This window comes from Bos taurus, chromosome 19 (genome assembly GCF_002263795.3).
Source record: "Bos taurus isolate L1 Dominette 01449 registration number 42190680 breed Hereford chromosome 19, ARS-UCD2.0, whole genome shotgun sequence".
Taxonomy (NCBI): domain Eukaryota; kingdom Metazoa; phylum Chordata; class Mammalia; order Artiodactyla; family Bovidae; genus Bos; species Bos taurus.
Window position 1 is genome coordinate 31507073 of NC_037346.1, and position 20464 is coordinate 31527536.

General features: G+C 40.4%; 1 long non-coding RNA gene across 4 annotated transcripts in view; it reads left to right on the plus strand.

The window, feature by feature from the left end:
- Window positions 1-20080, plus strand: part of LOC112442572 (uncharacterized) — a 39664-nt gene extending 19584 nt beyond the window's left edge. The window contains exons 1-5 of one of the 4 annotated variants that reach the window (XR_009491708.1): window positions 831-1563; window positions 1837-1956; window positions 8894-9090; window positions 17628-17708; window positions 18391-20080. This is a non-coding gene — a long non-coding RNA (uncharacterized lncRNA). Of the gene's footprint in view, window positions 1-830; window positions 1564-1836; window positions 1957-8893; window positions 9091-12303; window positions 12446-17627; window positions 17709-18390 lie in introns of those variants that run through there. The other 3 variants (XR_009491707.1, XR_009491706.1, XR_003030743.2) reach the window with 3 other exon arrangements.
- The last annotated feature ends 384 nt before the right edge of the window (window positions 20081-20464 follow it).

Genomic DNA, 20464 nt, shown 5'->3' on the forward strand with positions numbered 1-20464 from the left:
GATGAAGACATTTCACTTAATAAAAACAAAAATACTGAACAGATAACCTTTTTTAAAAACTTCTTAATTTTATATTGGAGTAGAGTTGACTAACAATGCTGTGATAGTTTCAGGTGTACAGAAACTGATTCAGTTATACGTCTGTCCATTCTTTTACAAATTATCTTCCCATTTTGGTTGTTATTACATAATACTGAGCAGTTTCCTGCACTATACTTCCCTGGTGGCTCAGCTGGTAAAGAATCCGCCTGCAATGAGGGAGACCTGGGTTCAGTCCCTGGGTTGGGAAGCTCCCCTGGAGAAGGGAAAGGTTACCCACTCCAGTATTCTGGTCTAGAGAATTCCATGGACTGTATAGTCCATGGGGTCGCAAAGAGTCAGACACAACTGAGCAACTTTCACTTCACTCCCTGTGCTATACAGTAGGTCGTTGTCAGTTATCTATTTTAAATATAGCAGCGTGTACATGTCAGTCGCAAACTCTCAACTTTCCACCCCCAGTCTTTCCCCTATCCCTGATAATCAAAAGTTTGTTCTATAATGGGGGAGGTTCTCTTTTTAAGAAAAAAAAAGAATTAAAAAATACAAAATTAGATATAAAAGTGAATATGTGTTTAGAATGAGAGAAAGCACAACAAATTATACATTTTAAAATGCTGAGAAAAATAATGAAAACTGGGAAAATAACATATTTTATTAATTTACTGCCAACATACTTCTATAAAAGATTTCCCCTGATGTTAGCAGAATTCAACCTTTGGTTCACCTCTTCACATGACAGTAATTTTGTTATATCACTTCCTATTGACAGAATAGAAAGATAATTTAGTTTATCCTCCAGCGTGGTTAATGGAAACTTTATTTATTATTAAGAGTTTAAAAGTTTCTTTCATCTTTACAATTTACTGGTGGTCTTATATAGGTTTCTAGGTTTGTTTATCAAATCTAAGAAGACCTTTCAAGGTTATGTCATGTATTATGAGCCATATGATTTTGACATGGCATATCAGATTTTCTTGTGTGGTTACTAATATAAATACTCTTTTAATGGATGACTAATTATTCAGCGTTTCTTTGATGGCTTTATGTCATGATGCTAGAACAGTGGGCATAGAGATGGTAGTAGTATTGATATTTCTGGAAGTCATTCTTATTTGGGAGCCATAAATAACAACTTACCTCTATGTGGAAGTGACTACAAACCATGTACATGTATCTAACTAAACTGCAAGTGTAATCCCAGCTTAACTTCTCCTTGGCTCAATGCCCAGATCCACCTGAAACAAAAGGAAGTGTGATGGAGGAGAAGCGGGGCAGAGTGTCAACAGTCTTAACCAATTGTGGTTACAGCACCTTACTTTTGCAAAATTTTACAAAGCACATGGCCAATGGGCATGCTACCAGGGCTCTTTGCAAGTCTTGGCAGAGGCTGGTGCAAATGAGGGACCACAAAACACATCTTATCAGCCTCAGAGGACATCTGCTGCAAGATGGTCAAGGTGAAGACGGGCTGAAGGGATCCTGCCTGGAGACACAGACACCTCAGTGGGGCTCTGACCTAAGGTGGGTCCCTGAGAATGAAAACAAAGGCATATCTGATTTTTATATCTCTTTTTTAATTAAAATATTTTTATTGAAGTATAGTAGATGTACAATGTTCTGTTTCAGGTGTATAGCATAGCAATTCAGATATATATTAATAATATATAGTTAATCATTAATATATTTGTTGATAATATAATTAATTATTAATACAGTATGTTAATTGATAATTATTAATTGTTGCTGTTTAGTCACTAAGTCCTGTCACCTTCTTTGCGACCCCATGGACTGTAGCCCTCCAGGTTCCTCTGTCCATGGAATTCTCAAGGGAGGAATACTGGAGAGGATGGCCATTCCCTTCTCCAGGGAATCTTCCTGACCCAGTGATCAAATGCAAATCGCTTGCATTGACAGGTGGGTTCTTTACTACTGAGCTACCAGGGAAGCCCAATAATTGTTAATTAGTATATTAATTATTAATTAATATATCAATTATTATATTAGACACATATATATAATTCTTTTTCAGATTCTTTTCCCTTATAGGTTATTACAAGATGTTGAGTATAGTTCTCTGTGCTATTTATAGTAGGTCCTTGTTGGTTATCTATTTTTTGTATTGTACTAAGGAGTTTGGAATTAACATATATACAGTACTTTATAGCTCTCCTTTAAGGGGGAACATAATTGATAGGTTTTGGTGATTTCCATTTAGGGGAGGGGGGAAAGTAGGAAAGATGGATCGTTCAACTTTCTGACTTGAGTAACTGGAGGAGATTGTCATTGAAATGGAAATCTATCTCTTGATTAGGAGATAGACTTGTGAATGTGATTGAGTTGAGAAGGGCCCAGTGATAACTGAGTTGGCAACAGTGGTTGGAAGAGAAACCTGGGAGATGGTGGGGTAGTGATGGGATTGGGAGGTTGGTGGTGCTGACCATCAGTGGAATGTTGGAGCTGGAGCCAGGCAGTGGCCACTGCTGCAGCCAGAACAGCTCTCGAGTAGGGTCAAAAACCAGGTTAACGACCTTGGCAGGTCACTGCAAGCTTGGCGTGAACCAAACCCTTCTCTTCCATGTGTACCGGCTTAGGTGCTTCACTCACAGTTTTCACCAAGCCTTCCATTCAGCTTAATTTGGCATGTTTTGTGGTAAAAGTTCCTGGGCCAAACTTTATAGGTCTTTAGTAGAATAGCTCTCTCAGTTCACAACCAAGTAACAAATCAGGACTTCTCCCCTGACCCCAACACACTTATATAAGTTGTTGTTTTAGTCGCTGAGTTGTGTCCAACACTTGTAGGACTCCATAGACTGTAGCCTACCAGACTCCTCTGTCCATGGGATTTCCTGGACAAGAAATGTAGTGGGTTGCCATTTCCTTCTCCAGGGGATGGTCTTGATCCAGGGATTGAACCTGCATCTTCTGCACTGGAAGGCAGATTCTTTACTGCTGAGCCACCAGGGAAGTCCGTATATAAGTCCTAGCTGTTTCTTTTCATTATCTTTCTTCCGGTCATTTTGGTTAACCTTTTCTTCCTTACTCATACTTTTTTTTATTCCAATTTTATTTCTATAATCATTTAAAATATTCTTATTTATATCTAATAAAAACAACCTCTGAAATAATTTTTAAAAATAATTTGCATTAAATAGAATTTATTTTAACCACATCTTGAATTTGAAAATGTTTTATAATGCAATCATAATTTTTTATTTATGTTATTTTCTTCCAGTTTTACTGAGGTATATTTGACATACAATGCTGTATATGTTTAAGGTGTACAGCCTAATAACTTGACATACATACATTTTGTAAAGTGATCACAATAGGTTTAGCTACTATTGTCATCTCACATAGTTACCATTTTTTTTCTTATGATGAGAGCTTTTAGGATTTACTCTCCTAGCAATTTTCAAATGTACCATGTGGCATGGTCAGCCATAGTCATCATATTGTCCACTACATCCCCTGCTGCTGCTGCTGCTGCTAAGTCGCTTCAATCGTGTCTGACTCTGTGAGACCCCATAGACAGCAGCCCACCAGGCTCCCCCGTCCCTGGGATTCTCAAGGCAAGAACACTGGAGTGGGTTGCCATTTCCTTCTCCAATGCATGAAAGTGAAAAGTGAAAGTGAAGTTGCTCAGTCGTGTCCGGCTCCTAGCGACCCCATGGACTATAGCCTACCAGGCTCCTCCGCCCATGGGATTTTCCAGGCAAGAGTACTGGAGTGGGTTGCCATTGCCTTCTACGATTACATCCCCAGTAGTTATTTATCTTACAATTGGAAATTTGTCCTTTGTGGCCGCCTTCATCCAACTCTCCTATCTGAAGTCCTTTCAGATATAATTCTATTCTTTATTATGTTGACTTATTCTCACTCATGGTATCTTTTTCTTTGTATGGTTTGTCATTATATATTATTTTGTTTTTTATTCTGGACAATATTGTAAAGTAATTAACCTCCAATTAAAATAAATAAATTTATATTTAAAAAAAAGAAAATTTATCAGTAGGACAGTGAGAATTCTTTGACGTCTAAGTTAAAGACACTATCTTTGAAAAAAATTGCGCTTAATCCTGCCCGCAGGCATTATAAATTTGTGGAATCATTTTAAACTAACTTCTTAGCTTATTATTTACTTTGCCTGTTTTTATAATAACCCTACCACATAAATGTGGACCTCAAATCCATATAAAAGCCAGGTCATAGTTGCAAATTATGAAGAAAGATTTTTGTTTTCATTTCACCCTAGCATAGATAAAGACATGCTAGGTAATTTTCTTTGGTACCTGCTTTAGCGGGTGTATTTCAGTATTCCTGCTCACCCCCCACACCAGTTCTCTCTCTCACTGAAGGTGTCCTCTAGTCACAGGAATTTTTGTATGTAATTCTTTACTTTGTCTGGCAAGGGACATTTTCTGGGAGGGAACATTCCTAGACGCTGTCTCCTTTCCCTGGGCAGTTGTTAAAAGCGAGTATTTTGGTAACAAAGTAATATGGGTGCCCTTTGGGTAGTCAACAGCTTCAAAGCTCAGGCTGCCGGTTTCTTGCATTTGCTCTGTAATTGGCCTCTGAGGATTTTCCTTATTTTCTTGCCAGCTCAGGCACACATGTTAAATAATCATTTTTTGATATTTTGTTGCTAGATGGTTGTTCAGGTTATTGCTGGAACTGGAAGCCAACCATGACTTTCTTAAACAGTTCCCAGCCCTGCAACACAGTTTCTAATTTGCCTTTCTTTTCTCTTGTTGACAAGAGAATGGTGTGTCTTTACTATATTCTCAAATTATGCAGCCTACCTATATGGAACCTACTTCCTTCATAGTAATTCCCTAGAGATTCCCCAAACCTCCTGCTTCTCTACAGATCATGGATTCATCAGCTGTCATCCTGAGATCACCCATCTCTGCTTGCTAGAGTAAACCTACTACTTCTCAGATCCAATGGCTTCCAATTTTTTATTTCTGTACTTTGTCCTCTCATGAAAGAACTCCTCAGTTATTGGACATTTCTCAGTTGATTCACATCTAAAAAGGTCTTTATTTAATTCTCAAACTTGACTGATTGTTTGCTTCAGTTCAGTTCAGTTCCTCAGTTGTGTTTGGCCCTGAGATCTCATGGAGTACAGCACGCCAGGCTTCCCTGTCCATCACCAACTCCCAGCGCTTGCTCAAACTCATGTCCACTGAGTCGGTGATTCCATCCAACCATCTCATTCTCTGTAGTCCCCTTTTCCTCCTGCCTTCTCCAGCACCAGTGTCTTTTCTAATGAGTCAGTTCTTCATATCAAGTGGCCAAAGAATTGGAGCTTCAGCTTCAGCATAAGACCTTCCAATAAATATTCAGGACTGATTTCTTTTAAGATTGACTGGTTTGATCTCCTTGCAGTCTAAGGGACTCTCAAGAGTCTTCTCCAACACCACAGTTCAAAAGCATTAATTCTTCAGTGTTCAGCTTTCTTTATGGTCCAACTCTCACATCCATACGTGACTACTGGAAAAACCATAGCTTTGACTATATGGACCTTTGTTGGCAAAGTAATGTCTTTGCTTTTTATTATGCTGCCTAGGTTTGTCATAGCTTTTCTTCCAAGGAGCAAGCGTCTTTTAATTTCATGGCTGCAGTCACCATTTGGTTTGCTTAGGTATTGAATATAGTTTCAAAATAAATGATCCAGACTTCTGGTTTCAGTTCCAAAATTTAAAGAGCTTGGAGGTCATCATTCTTGTCCTTATAACAGGAAAAGAGCTGAAACACTGAAAATCATGCTTTTCTCAGACCCATTAGAGAACTGAGATCTCAGGGCAGATTGCTACTTGCTACTCGTGCATCTGGAAGGAATGGTGAATCTAGAGCTAACATCTGTTTCCATAGAGCAGGAGTCGCTGGAGCCTTAAACTGGTAGAGACAATGACGTGGTAATTTGTATGATTTGCTGGAGACAATGTAGAACAGCATGAAGTGGAAACCTCCTAGAGCCTGCAGTCCAGCATGTCCTCTTCCACAATCATGGATTTTACTTCTAGGGACCTCACCAGGTGCTCATCATGAAGAGCTAAGAAAGATCCCTTGGTGACGAGAAGAGGAAGGGAAAAGCAAACATTGGAAGATGCCCAAAGCAAACTTTGGAAGATGCCCAAAGCTGTCTCTATAACAAAGACCTACTATCCAAGGGGAAAGATGTCATCAGAACCTTATAAAACCTAGGTTAAAGGCATTTACACACTGCCACCCCCACTAGGAAAGATATAACCATCTGAATGCAGAGTTCCAAAGAATAGCAAGGAGAGATAAGAAAGCCTTCCTCAGCAACCAATGCAAAGAAATAGAGGAAAACAACAGAATGGGAAAGACTAGAGATCTCTTCAAGAAAGTTAGAGATACCAAGGGAACATTTCATGCAAAGATGGGCTTGATAAAGGACAGAAATGGTATGGACCTAACAGAAGCAGAAGATATTAAGAAGAGGTGGCAAGAATACACAGAAGAACTGTACAAAAAAGATCTTCACGACCAAGATAATCACTATGGTGTGATCACTGACCTAGAGCCAGACATCCTGGAATGTGAAGTCAAGTGGGCCTTAGAAAGCATCACTACAAACAAAGCTAGTGGAGGTGATAGAATTCCAGTTGAGCTCTTTCAAATCCTGAAAGATGATGCTGTGAAAATGCTGCATTCAATATGCCAGCAAATTTGGAAAACTCAGCAGTGGCCACAGGACTGGAAAAGGTCAGTTTTCCAATCCCAAAGAAAGGCAATGCCAAAGAATGCTCAAACTACCGCACAATTGCACTCATCTCACATGCTAGTAAAGTAATGCTCAAAATTCTCCAAGCCAGGCTTCAGCAATATGTGAACTGTGAACTTCCAGATGTTCAAGCTGGTTTTAGAAATGGCAGAGGAACCAGAGATCAAATTGCTAACATCCACTGGATCATGGAAAAAGCAAGAGAGTTCCAGAAAAACATCTATTTCTGCTTTATTGACTATGCCAAAGCCTTTGACTGTGTGGATCACTATAAACTGTGGACTGAAAGAGATGGGAATACCAGACCACCTGACCTGCCTCTTGAGAAACCTGTATGCAGGTCAGGAAACAACAGTTAGAACTGGACATGGAACAACAGACTGGTTCCAAATAGGAAAAGGAGTACATCAAGGCTGTATATTGTCACCCTGCTTATTTAACTTATATGCAGAGTACATCATGAGAAACGCTGGGCTGGAAGAAACACAAGCTGGAATCAAGATTGCTGGGAGAAATATCAATAACCTCAGGTATGCAGATGACACCACCCTTATGGCAGAAAGTGAAGAGGAACTCAAAAGCCTCTTGATGAAAGTGAAAGAGGAGAGTGAAAAAGTTGGCTTAAAGCTCAACATTCAGAAAACGGTCCTATCACTTCATGGGAAATAGATGGGGAAACAGTGGAAACAGTGTCAGACTATTTTTTTGGGCTCCAAAATCACTGCAGATGGTGACTGCAGCCATGAAATTGAAAGACGCTTACTCCTTGGAAGGAAAGTTATGACCAACCTAGACAGCATATTAAAAAGCAGAGTCATTATTTTGCCAACAAAGGTCTGTCTAGTCAAGGCTATGGTTTTTCCAGTGGTCATGTATGGATGTGAGAGTTGGACTGTGAAGAAAGCTGAGCACCGAAGAATTGATGCTTTTGAACTGTGGTGTTGGAGAAGACTCTTGAGAGTCCCTTGGACTGCAAGGAGATCCAACCAGTCTATTCTGAAGGAGATCAGCCCTGGGATTTCTTTGGAAGGAATGATGCTAAAGCTGAAACTCCAGTACTTTGGCCACCTCATGGGAAGAGTTGACTCATTGGAAAAGACTCTGATGCTGGGAGGGATTGGGGGCAGGAGGAGAAGGGGACGACAGAGGATGAGATGGCTGGATGGCATCACTGACTCGATGGACGTGAGTCTGAGTGGACTCTGGGAGTTGGTGATGGACAGGGAGGCCTGGCGTGCTGCTATTCATGGGGTCGCAAAGAGTTGGACACTACTGAGCGACTGAACTGAACTGAACTGACCCCCACTAGTCTTTCTGTTTCACTGAAGAGGGAAAGGAGAATACTAAGAAACATTTGTGAAAGTCACAACCCAGGGACAGGCCACTGAAAGACAGATTTAATTGTAAAAGTAAAGAATGCTTTTGTTCCCCCACATCTGACCACCACATCAGTAGTGGCTCTAGTATAATAACAATGTATTAAAACTGAAAGAGCTGCAAGATACAAACTTTATTTAAGGAGGAGTGCTTAGGGAAACCTTAGGACAACAGGGGGGTATTCATCTATTAGAATGACTAAAGTCCAAGGCACTGACAATACCGAATTCTGGAAAGGACACCGAGAAACTGGAAATGTAGAATGATGCAGGCTACTTTGGAAGACAGTTTGGCAGTTTCTTACAAAGTTACAGTTTTACCATATAATCCAGCATTGCATGAAAATGTTTATGGTAGGTTTTTTTAAAATAATATATAAAAACTAGAAGCAATTAAGATGTCCTTCAGTATGGATAAAGAAACTGTGGGTCATCCATACAGCAAAGTGTTATTTAGTGTATTTACTGAATAATTAAACAAATGATCTATCATTTTCTATTTTTCCCATTACATAGAAATGCCTTATTTAGCTGTAAGAACACATTGAGGAATCTTAATGATACATTGCTGTGTGGAAACAAGTCAGTCTGGAAAGATTACGTATTGTATGATTTTTAGCTACATGTCACACTAGAAAATGAAAAGCTACAGAGTGTTTGCCAGATGTTTAGGGGGAAGTGAGGAAGGTTGAATAGGTGAATCACAAGAAATATTTTTTTTAAGGTGTGAACTATTTTGAATGATCCTGTAATGGGGAACACAAGACATTATGGATTTGTCAAAACCATAGACTGTTATAGTACAGAATGAATATTCATGTATGCAAACGAAAGAACAATTCAGCCAGAGGAAAAGGTGTTGATTTAAGTAACTCTGGAAGTGAGTGGAGTCTGCAAACATCAAGGCAAAAGGAACTGCATGTAAGTACTATGTCCTAACTGTTAAAGTTCTTTCCCCTGAAGGTATGATGGGACAATCCTGATACTGTATACTTATGCATATACTGGAATTGAACAATTAAATGGATGAATGGAAGGTAGGAGGAGTCAAGTTTCTTACTGTGAGAGTCATATTTTACAGATAAACAAGGGAAGGGGGCTAGAATAATCCATATGGTAATGGGTTATGTTTGGAGACATCGGTATGAACTCATGTTTAGTCTAACCTAGACCCAGATATTTGCATATAGAAATATTTATAAATATATGTATACATATGTGTTAGTAAAGACACTCATATTTACTTGAGTGAAAGTCGCTCAGTCATGTCTGACTCTTTGTGACCTCATGGACTATACTGTCTATGGAATTCTCTAGGCCAGAATACTGGCATGGGTAGCCTTTCCCTTCTCCAGGGGATCTTCCCAATCCAGGGATTGAACTGGGGTCTCCTGCATTGCAGGCACTTTTTTTTTTTTTTTTTACTAACTGAGCTATCAGGGAAGCCCTGTTTATAAATATGTGTATACATATGTGTTAGTAAACACACTCATATTTCCTTGACTTGTCAGCTCAAAGAGCCAAGAAGCAGTGACATCTCAGTATCTATGAATACACTTCTCACTCAGATTTTGGTTTCTAATACCATTTCCAAAAAAGGGGATGTTGGAGAAATAGTGGATTCTAGGGCTTGGGCAGAAGATATACAAAGATGGGCCTGGAGCATCTTATAGTGACACAAAATTAGGAAGAACTCAAGAAATACAAAAATAAAACCACAGCCCATCCACATTATGTTGAAGGTCACAGTAGTGAAGTCAAAGAGCTTCTGTGCCCCAAACTGGAACAATGCAAGCCACAAAATAAAGTGAATTATAACCCAAAGTACAAAACAAGTATCCATCTTGACAGGTACACACTGTTATATTTAAACTGGATAAGCAACCAGGACCTACTATACAGCACAGGGAACTCTGTTCAGTGTCCTGTGGCAGCCTGAATGGGAGAGGAGTTTGGGGTAGAGTAGATACATGTGTATGTATGACAGTCTCTTTGCTGTGTGCCTGAAACTATCACAGTGTTGTTAATTGGCTATATTCCAGTATAAAGCAAAAGGTTAAAAAAAAGCAGCCACGAATCCATAGTGACGTAAAGAAATGATTGATTGATGGAGAGGAAGAGACAAACCCCCAACGCAGAGATATTCCAAAAAATAGTACGGATATTCTGCTTTCATAAGCCCCCAGGCCTGAAATATGGGTTGTGCACAGGCAGTATGGAAAGCAGGGAGACCAACTTTACGCTAGAAAAGTATGGCAAGCATGACCTCAGCACACGATCAAAGCCAGCATCAGTGGTGATAAGTCATGCTGATGGCATTTACCCTTGCTGTGATGAGACTGGCACTTCATTCTGTGATCTTCCTCCCTGGAACACCTAACTGCAGTCTAATAGAGTAACAGCTCTGATAAAGGGACATTCCACAAAATATCAATCAGAGCTCCTCAAAACTGTTCCCATCATCAGAAACAAGAGAAGCCTGAGAAACCATCACAGTCAAAAGTTACCTAAAGAGGAACTTCCCTGGTGGTCCAGTGGTTAAGACTTGGCCTTCCAATGCAAGGGGTGCAGGTTCGATCCCTGGTTGGGCAGCTGAGATACCACATGCCTCCCGTCCAAAAAGCCAAAAACATAAAACAGAGACAATATTGTAACAAATTCAATAAAGACTTTAAAAAGGGTCTGCATAAAAAAAAAAAAAAAAGGGAACAAAAAGTTGTCTAAAGAGACAGGACAGCTACAGGTGATGTCATACCCTGAGTAGAATCCCAGAAAAGGACATTAGCTAGAGACTGCTGCTGCTGCTTAGTTGCTTCAGTTGTGTCCGACTCTGTGTGACCCCATAGATGGCAGCCCACCACGCTCCCCTGTCCCTGGGATCCTCCAGGCAAGAACACTGGAGTGGGTTGCCATTTCCTTCTCCAGTGCATGAAAGTGAAAAGTGAAAGTGAAGTTGCTCGGTCATGTCCGACTCTTAGCAACCCCAGGGACTGCAGCCTACCAGGCTCCTCCATCCATGGGATTTTCCAGGCATGAGTACTGGAGTGGGGTGCCATTGCCTTCTCCGTAGCTAGAGACTAAGCCAATCTAAATAAGAATGCATCAAGCCTGGTTGATTAATTCTAACAATGTACCATATTGATGTAAGATGATTTATGGGAACTGCCTATACTATTTTCTCCGTTCTGTATATCTACAAGAACTCTGAAATATACAGTGTATTTTTTTTTAATTACTCCCAGAAGCTGGAAGGCAGTCTCTTATAACCAGTCATCTTCATGAAAAAATCAGATTGTCGCTCCTTTGAGGAGATAAGATTTTTTTCCCCTCCTCTGGAAGCTTTCAGGCTTTATTTATTTTGTTAAACCCAGACTGTTCTTAAGTTTCGTGACAATCTTTTAGATGTGGTCTTCTGTCATTTATCTTGATTATCACACTATAGCCTTTTTGTTCTGAAGAATGTTGTGTTTTTTCGTGTCTGAGTTGTTTTCACTTTGTATTTGTTACTTTTCTCTGCATTCTCTGATTTCCTTTTTAGTGACTTCCATCAGTAAGATGCTGGACCACACGGAACCTACTTGTGACTGTTTTCTTCATTCTGTCTACCTTTATCAGGTGGCTCAGATGGTAAAGGGTCTGCCTATAATGTGGCAGCCCGGGGTTCAATCCCTGGGTCGGGAGGATCTCCTGGAGAAGGAAATGGCAACCCACTCCAGTATGCTTGCTGGAAAATCCCGTGGACAGAGGAGCCTGGTAGACTACAGTTCATGGGGTCTGAAAGAGTCAGACACGACTGAGTGACTTCACTTTCAGTTTGACTTTATCCTACTCTATCTTCCAGTCCTGCTATTGACGCTTTTTATTTTGGCAATATTATTCTTAATTTCTAAGAACTCATTACTTCTCAACATCCTATTTCCTAATAGATAATTTTCCTCTCAAATTTGAGGTTAAAATAATGTCTATCTTATTTGTTATCTTTTTACTCATCTGATTCACCGGTTGCTATTTTTTCTTGCTGATTTTTTTTTTAATCATATCTCTTGTACTTCTTGGTTGTCTCTTTATATTTAAGGATGAAGAACATGTTGATGATTGTTAGAGTTGATGTGAGATTCTTGTGTACTTTTGCAGGCTCTGAGAAGAAGCAGGCTGGCTTCCCTTCAAGGTGCCTTAGAAGGGAGATGACTACTTGTGAAATTAAGGTCATTCAAACACAGCATCAGAAGGGTTATACTCTGTACCAGGAACACCCAGTAATGCAAACTCTTTCTTGGTAATTTGCTTTATTTATTTGCAGGAGAGGCTTGTATATTTTTTACTGCAGAAGGAAAGGTTTCTTAGGTTCAGGGTGAGGGTGGAGCAAGTGGCACTGCCAATCCTACTTAAACCTCCCGGTCATCCCCGTCTTTCCTTGTGTCCCACTCCAGCATCCGTACCTGCCCCCTCCACACTGGGAGCCTGCCATGCATCTCTCTATCGATTGGGCTCTCCCTAACCTCAAAGCTATCTCCTTAGCACAGTCCCATCTGTTTCCGACATGTGAAACCATCCTGGACATCCCTTGATAACTGCCATTTCCCTTCTCTCTCTGGTTGAGAATTTATTTTCTTGGAGTATGATTCTACCCACATTGCCCCGAGCTTTGAGAGAGAACAGGAAGAAGAGGCATGTAACAGATCTGCTCCTCTGAAATGAAAGCATCACGTCACTTTTTAAATAGGAAGACTTTTTAAATAACATCACATCACATTTATAAATAACGCTCACATCACAAGATAGTACATCTGCTAATTTACGTCATCTTCATTATCTGATTCATAAATAGATGGGAAATCATTTGAGGACTGCATTTGTAATTCTTAGTCACCTCATTGTAGAAATCACTTCATGTAATTGTTCTTCTCTATAAATACACAAGAAGACCAGGGCTCTGAGCGGAGAGCCCTTAACTGACTCAGGTCTTTGGATTTTGGAATGAGCTGGGTCCAGTTTGGGTTCTGGAATTCTCACAGGCTGGGAGGTTCTGAGCAGGTGCTGAATTTCTCTAAGACCCCGTTCTCTCATCTATGAAATGAGAAAACATAACGTGCGTCGTGGAGTTGATGTGAGGATAGAATCAGATTATACAGCACTCAGCACAGGGCTATAAGTGATCTAGCCTAATAAATATTGCTGTTTTCATTGATTATGATGATCATCTAGGTTGACTCGACTTGCATACCCAGTAAACATTCGTTTTTGTGGTTAATAATGATCGTGTAATTTAACATCCTTTCTTTTTTGCCAAAATTGATTATTTTATTAACAATATCTTTTTTTTAAATTGGACTATTGTTGCCTTACAATGTTGTGTTAGTTTCTGCTATATAGCAAAGTGAACCAGCCATACATATACATATTAATTTGATATCCTTTCACTTTGTCACATGATAAGTGATGTAAGTTATAAAAGGGAAGTGAGAAAGGAGTTTAACTTTGTGAGGAAGAAAGCTCAAGAGGGAAAATAAGTCTGCAATGAGAAAAAAAAAAAAAATATATATATATATATAAAACCCCAAATATGAGAAGTAGAGGGCCCATCAGCAGCACTTGTGATCCACATATGTTTTACCTCAGAAGTTGGTTTGTAAATGACCTTTGTCAATGACGGTTATAAAGAATAACATTGAAATGTTTGACTCCAGCAGAATCTGGAATTAGACCTAGAAGGGACCAGACTGAAGCAGATACACTGGTTTTTGAAGTCGTTGGATAGGAGGAAGAGAAATATCAGGAGGCATTTTACTTTTCATTATGGGTTTCAACAATAGCGCGATTATACAAATAGTCTTCTGAGCACAGAAAACAAAACACACATAACTTCCGTGTGGGAAACAAAAGAAGCTTTTGAAAGCATCCAAGGGGATGGGAGATGAAGCCATCAGAGCTGGGGTAGAGAATGGGGTGTTGGGAAAGGTTGTATTTAACTCCAGTATCCAAACCCAAAGATTAATTCCATGGTTCCGATTCAGGGGAGTGGGAGTGGTGTGGGAAAGAGACAGCAGTTTCCCTTTCCTCAGCGCGGTATTAATTTTAGAGGCTCTCTCCGTTGAGTGTGCACTTTTCTCATTTGTTTGACCAGCACTGTCAGGGAGCAAGGAGACTCCTCCCGGCATATATTTTCCCATTTACCAGGGTCCCTGTTTACCCTGATCACACACTGTCCTGCATGAGCTGCTCTGTCTGTTAACCCCACATGGCTGCTAATTAGCAGGTCACTTGCAGGTTAGAGGTGTGCTTGTGTTGTGCTTCTCGGCTTGCTGTTGTGTTATTATAACAACTGCAAATGCCATATGCAGCTGCCATACGGGGTGTGCTCAGCAGGCTGCTTGTATAATTACAGGCATTAGCCAGAGATGGAGCCTGCCAGCTGACATTCAAGAGGCAATAATAACTTAATTTCCCTCATAGCAAATTGGCTCTTTAATAGGGAATTCAGTTACACTCCGAACTCAGGGATGGCTTGAGAATTCCAGCAAGCACATTTCTGTCCAGTTATTAGCATCAGGGGTGGGGTAGGTGCAGATATACCAAACTCCGTCTCCTTGGCTGCCTAAAGATAAACCAAAGGTTGTTATTATTCCACACTTTTAATATTTCCAAAGAAAGGATGTATTATCAGAGAAGCCAACTGGCCTCAATGAAGGATTTGTCACAGTACGTACAGTCTTAAGTGCGTCGTGAAAGGCTTTTGCACTTTTTGCCCACCTGGTGTCTCTTACTGAGCACTGTTCAGGAACCACTTTGCTTTGTTGTGGTGTTTGGAACTAAATTGACTAAAGATTTCATCTGGGGATAAATTCCCTGCGACTCAACTTAACTGGGTCTTTGCTCATGTTTTCCTTTAGCCCAAATATTTCTCCTCTCATTCTCTACCCATCGAACATCTGTGCAAAGCCATTCCCTCTGTGATAAGTTTCTTGATCCTTCTCTCTACCTCCAGAGGGTATGGTTGCTTTCTTCTTGTTGCTTTTCTAGCATTTGGTATAATAATTAAAACTCTTTATCTCTCAGAAGTCTTTGTGCCCACACCTGTCTCAGAGTTGACTGAGAGCCCCTGGCAGCATCTGTTTTAGATCCATCTTGGTAACACCTAAAATGCCTTTTCCCCAGCAGGTGCCAGAAGCAGTTGTTAGATGGATTTAAAATATATTGAAAAAGCTATAGTCATTTCTGTATTTTAAAATATGTGTAGAACTTTAATCACAAGGACAAACAGATATTATAAAAGATTAATGGCTTGATTATTTAAAATAAAGCCTAGCTTTACACAGTATATGTAAACAGATTTGTCTCTATATATATATGTTAAACAATATTTATATTTTGTATACATTTTGTACCTATATTTATACATGTATGTCTTCATATACACATACATGATGATCTTTGCACCTATATCTGCATCTATTATTTTTCTGTTCTGTGCTATTTAACTGAGATTGCAACGAGCATTTACAGATAGTAGTTCTGGCAACAAGTGTATAAGGTTAAATAGTAATGGATATGATTATAATTGTAGAAATAACAATTATAACTCTAAGATTATGGAAGAAGGTTTACCTACTTGTAAGTTTGGATTAAACATTCTATGAAACTTATATATTTAAATAAATTAAAAATCTTGCCTTTTGAGTCTTTTACTAAAAAAAAAAAAAAGATTGCAAACTTATCATGACCTGGAAAGACTTGATATCCTCTGAAATGATAAAAGAAAACTAAAAATTGTTATATACATTTGGAATGTAGATTTGTATGAGATAATCTGGTGATAAATATTTATGTACCTAAAGTCCAGGAAGATATGCATACACAATAATATTAAATACATAGCAGGATTTGGATTACTTTTGACTTATTTATTTTGCTAATCTGTATTTCCTAAAATGTTTATGAGTTCAGGAAAAAATGGTTACTAATGTGTAATTTTATTAATATATTTTCAAAGGTTTATAAGAGGAAGGATTTTGGCACCTCTGAATTCTCTTTAAATAATGTCCACAAATGAGGTCTGGAAGTGCTGGGGTTTTTTATGCTTAAGAAGTAGGCGTAATTTATTTTGTATGAATTAAGTGTTTAAGATAGATAATGTGCTTCTGGGTTCACAGGTGCAATGCAGATGCGGCAGGAAATTAAGACATTTTGAGGTGAAAAACACCAGTCAGTGCTAGGGCTGAAACAATATTAAATTCAACATGCACTTAATTTAGTTATTTGTTTATTTTGTGTTTATTTTGTAAGAAGTTCAAAGTAGTTGGATTGGGCAGTGACAAAGGAACAATTCGTTAAAACTTGCTGTTGTTCAGTCGCTAAGTCACATCTGACTCTTGGCGACCCCATGGACTGTAGCTCATCAGGCTCCTCTGTCCATGGGATTTCTCTGGCAAGAATACTGGAGTGGGTTGTTACTTCCTTCTCCAGGGGATCTTCCTGACCCAGGGATCTAACCTATGCTTCTCCTACATTGTCAGGCAGGTTCTTTACCATTGAGCCACCAGGGAAGCCCCAAAGCTGGCTGATCTTGTACCAAATTCAACTAATATGCTATTTATATTGATAACACAATCTCTCTCTCTCTCTCTCTCTCTCTTTTTATATTGGAATAGAGTTGATTAACAATGTTGTTTTCTATATCTATGACTATTTCTGTTTTGTAAATAAGTTCACCATTTTTCTAGATTCTACATATAAGCAATATCATACGACATTTTGTCTTTGAGAGATTGCATTTTCTGAAGTTTATTTCTATGTGTTTTATTTAGTTTCTGTAAAAGAGTATTTTATTCTAGAGGGGCGACGGTCACATCAACCTCCAGGTGCAAGGAAGGTGAAAGACAGAAGGAATACAGCCAGACTGCTGGCTCAAGCTATCTATGTCCTACCCTGTGCATTAAGCCAAACTGTACTTTTCAGGGAAATTGTATTTGATAATTTAAATGACTTGAAAACTGATATATGAGAGATGCAGTCTGATTCCTTTATGTGTTCATTCATTTGACAACCACTTATTGAGTGCCAGCTCTATCCCCCAAAGTCAAAAGGGTTATGTATCACAGAGAGGGCCCAAGTTCGTGGAGACTGTTCTCAGACCCTTATGTATCTTGAGTTTTTGTTCTGGAGGTGAATCATGGGTCCACACAGCATTCTCTGTGGCGGGCTGTTAGGCTGGGAACAACAACCATCTCAGTGCAGACAGTAAGGTGTGCTGGGCTGGGCCTTAGGGGCCGGATGAATTCTTGAGAAAGGAGCCCGGAGAAGCTGGGTAGGGGTCAGGCTGTAAATACGGTCTGATTTAGACAGTGTCCACCTTGTGTCTGGCATATTGCTTTACAAATGTTATTTTATTTAATCAGCATAACAGATAGGTATTATTCTAACCCGACATTAGCACATCAAGCGTCTACTTTTAATTCCAGCCAGGGCCAAGAAGCTTGGAAAACAGAAGCGATCGCAGCAGGCAGCCACACCGGGCATGAGAAGACCTCACAAAGGAAAATGTAGGTCCGAAGTCTGAAGTGTCAGTTATGTTTCTAACAATTGCATATGGACTTCATTAACCAGCTAGCTAAATGGTCCTTATTTTAGCATCCCACCAGCTGGAGGGGTTTCTAGGAGGAAACGTGAGAAGGGAAAAAGTCTAGGAATCTCAGGTTCCCCAGGGCCTTCTGGAATTCTAACAGATTAAGCAAGATAAGGTCCACTCTGAACTCCCCTCTCTTCTTCCTGCACCCCTCTGTGCAGTCACCTCATGGATGAATAAGACCAGAGCACCTGTATCTGTCCAGGAGGGGCCGGAGCTGTTTTATTTGCATCCCTTTGGGCTTCTGAGGCTGCACTCCCCTAGGGAATGCAAGGCAGAAGCAGAAAGTCTTCATTCAGCACCAGCTCTCTGTGGGAAACGTGTGTCTCTCTGCCACGAGGGCTCTTCATTATATGTTTTCTATTACATCTTTAGCACAGCTTTGTGTTGCTTTTTCCCATAGGTTAAATATAATGACAGGTAACCTAATCCTGAAGGTAACAGAATCATCTTCGAAGACACAAGGCTCTATTTAATTCTTGCCAAATGACAGAACATACCCAGACTTTGAACAGACCTCCGCAGAACCCCAGTAAGTTTTTGTATCTTGCCGAGCTTGGAGCCAGATCGTCCCTTTCTTTTCTTTCTCCCGCTCCCAGGCTGGATCCGATTTCACACCCATCGATCCGTAAGAGGATAATGGTATCACCGTTCAAGACAGGCAGCCATGGAGAATTGTTTTATGTGCTTCTGATACTCAAGAAGTTTCGGTGGCCTGGGCTACGTCTCACTTTTCAAGGAGAGTCAATTCCAGGGCAGAAGACAGTGTGGCAAAGAAAAAACAAATGGGCTTTGGAATCAGGTGGACATGGGTGGGAAGCACAGCTCTGCCTCTTATTAGCAATGATCTTAGTCAGTGCTGGGGCCTCAGTTTTCTAACTAGTAAAATGATGATAAACCCATACCTGGCTTGTAGAAATTTGCAGGACAGAATTAAGGAAATACGTGAATCTATATTTCAAGGACAAGTCATTGTGTGTGTGGGGGGGAGTGTTATCTCACTTGGCCTCATTTGTGTGTGTGTGTGTTTAAATGTTTATGTTTATTTATTTATTTGTTTTTGGCTGTGCTGGGTTGTCGTTGCTGAGTGGGCTTTTCTGTAATTGTGCAGAGCAGGGGCTGCTCTCTAGTTGCGGGCTTCTCATTGTGGTGGCCTCCTTGTAACTCCCGGGCTCTAGAGCACAGGCCCAGTGGTTGTGGCTCGTGGGCTTAGTTGTTCCACAGCCTGTGAAATCTTTCTGGACCAAGGATTGAACCTGTTTCCTGCATTGGCAAGTGGATTCTTTAACACTGAGCCACCAGGTAAGCCATATTTTGTGTGTGTGTGTTTTAATATTTGTTTATTTGGCCGTGTCGAGTCTTAGTTACGGCACTTGGGATCTTTGTTCCATCACACTGGATCTTTCATTACAGAGCACAGACTCTCTAATGGTGACGTGAGGGCTCAGTAATGGCAGTTTGCAGGCTTAGTTTCTCCACAGCAAGTGGGATCTTAATTCCCAGACCAGAGATCAAACCCACATCCCCTGCATTGCAAGGCAGATTCTTAACCACTGGACCACCAGGGGAGTCCCTCACTTGGTCCCACTTTGAAGGTCATTTGAAAATCCTGCAGAGTGTTATCCCCTTATCCGAGAGTGTGTGCCATGCTGTCCTCTGCACGGCCTGTAGTTACAGAGTTTCATGTTGGGACAGTAACTGGCGTTAATGTTGGGGGACGCCCAGATTCTGTGCCTGGACTCTGTGTGTATTTGTGGAAAGCACTACCAAGACCTGTGATAGAGTGGGATGGGTATTGTCTTAGGTGCTGAGAATAAAACACATGCTCCCTGCTCCTCCGACCAGCAGGAGAGCCTGGGGCCACTGCAGGGCCTGAAGGATGCTCGAGTTTCAGGGAGTTCACAAAGACGGTTAGCATCAATTCTGTCAGGGATAAGGAAGAATGAGGACAGGCATCCGAGAGTGATCCTTGAGCTGAGATCTGAGGCTGAGTAGGTGTTTTTTGAGGCCTTCCCAGGTGGCTCAGTGGTAAAGAATCTGCCTGCCAATACAGGAGACATAAGAGACATGGGTTCGATCCCTGGGTTGGGAAGATCCCCTGGAGTATATACTTCTAATTGAAGTATAGTTGCTGTACAATATTATTTAAGTGACAAGTGTACAATATAGTGATTCATCCTTTTCAAAGGTTATACTCCATTTACAGTTATTATAAAATATTAAGTGTATTCTCCATGTTGTCCAGTATATCCTTGTAGCTTATTTTATACCTAATAGTTTGTACCTCTTAATCCCTGACCCTTATACTGCCCTCCCTCCCCACTCTCCACACTGGTAACCACTGGTTTGTTGTCTATGTCTATGAGTCTGCTTCTTTTTCATTATATTCACTCATCTGTTATATTTTTTAGATTCCACGTATAAATGACATCACACAGTATTTGTCTTTCTCTGTCTCCCCTCCAAGTCCATTCCTCCTTTAGAAAACATTGTGTGTGTGTACTCAGTCGTGTCCGACTCTCTGCAACCTCATGGATTGTATCCCACCAGGCTCCTCTGTCCATGGGATTCTCCAGGCAAGAATGCTGGAGTGCGTTTCCATGTCTTCCTCCAAAGGATCTTCCCGACCCAGGTATCAAACCCACGTCTCCTGCACTCTTGCATTGGCAGGCA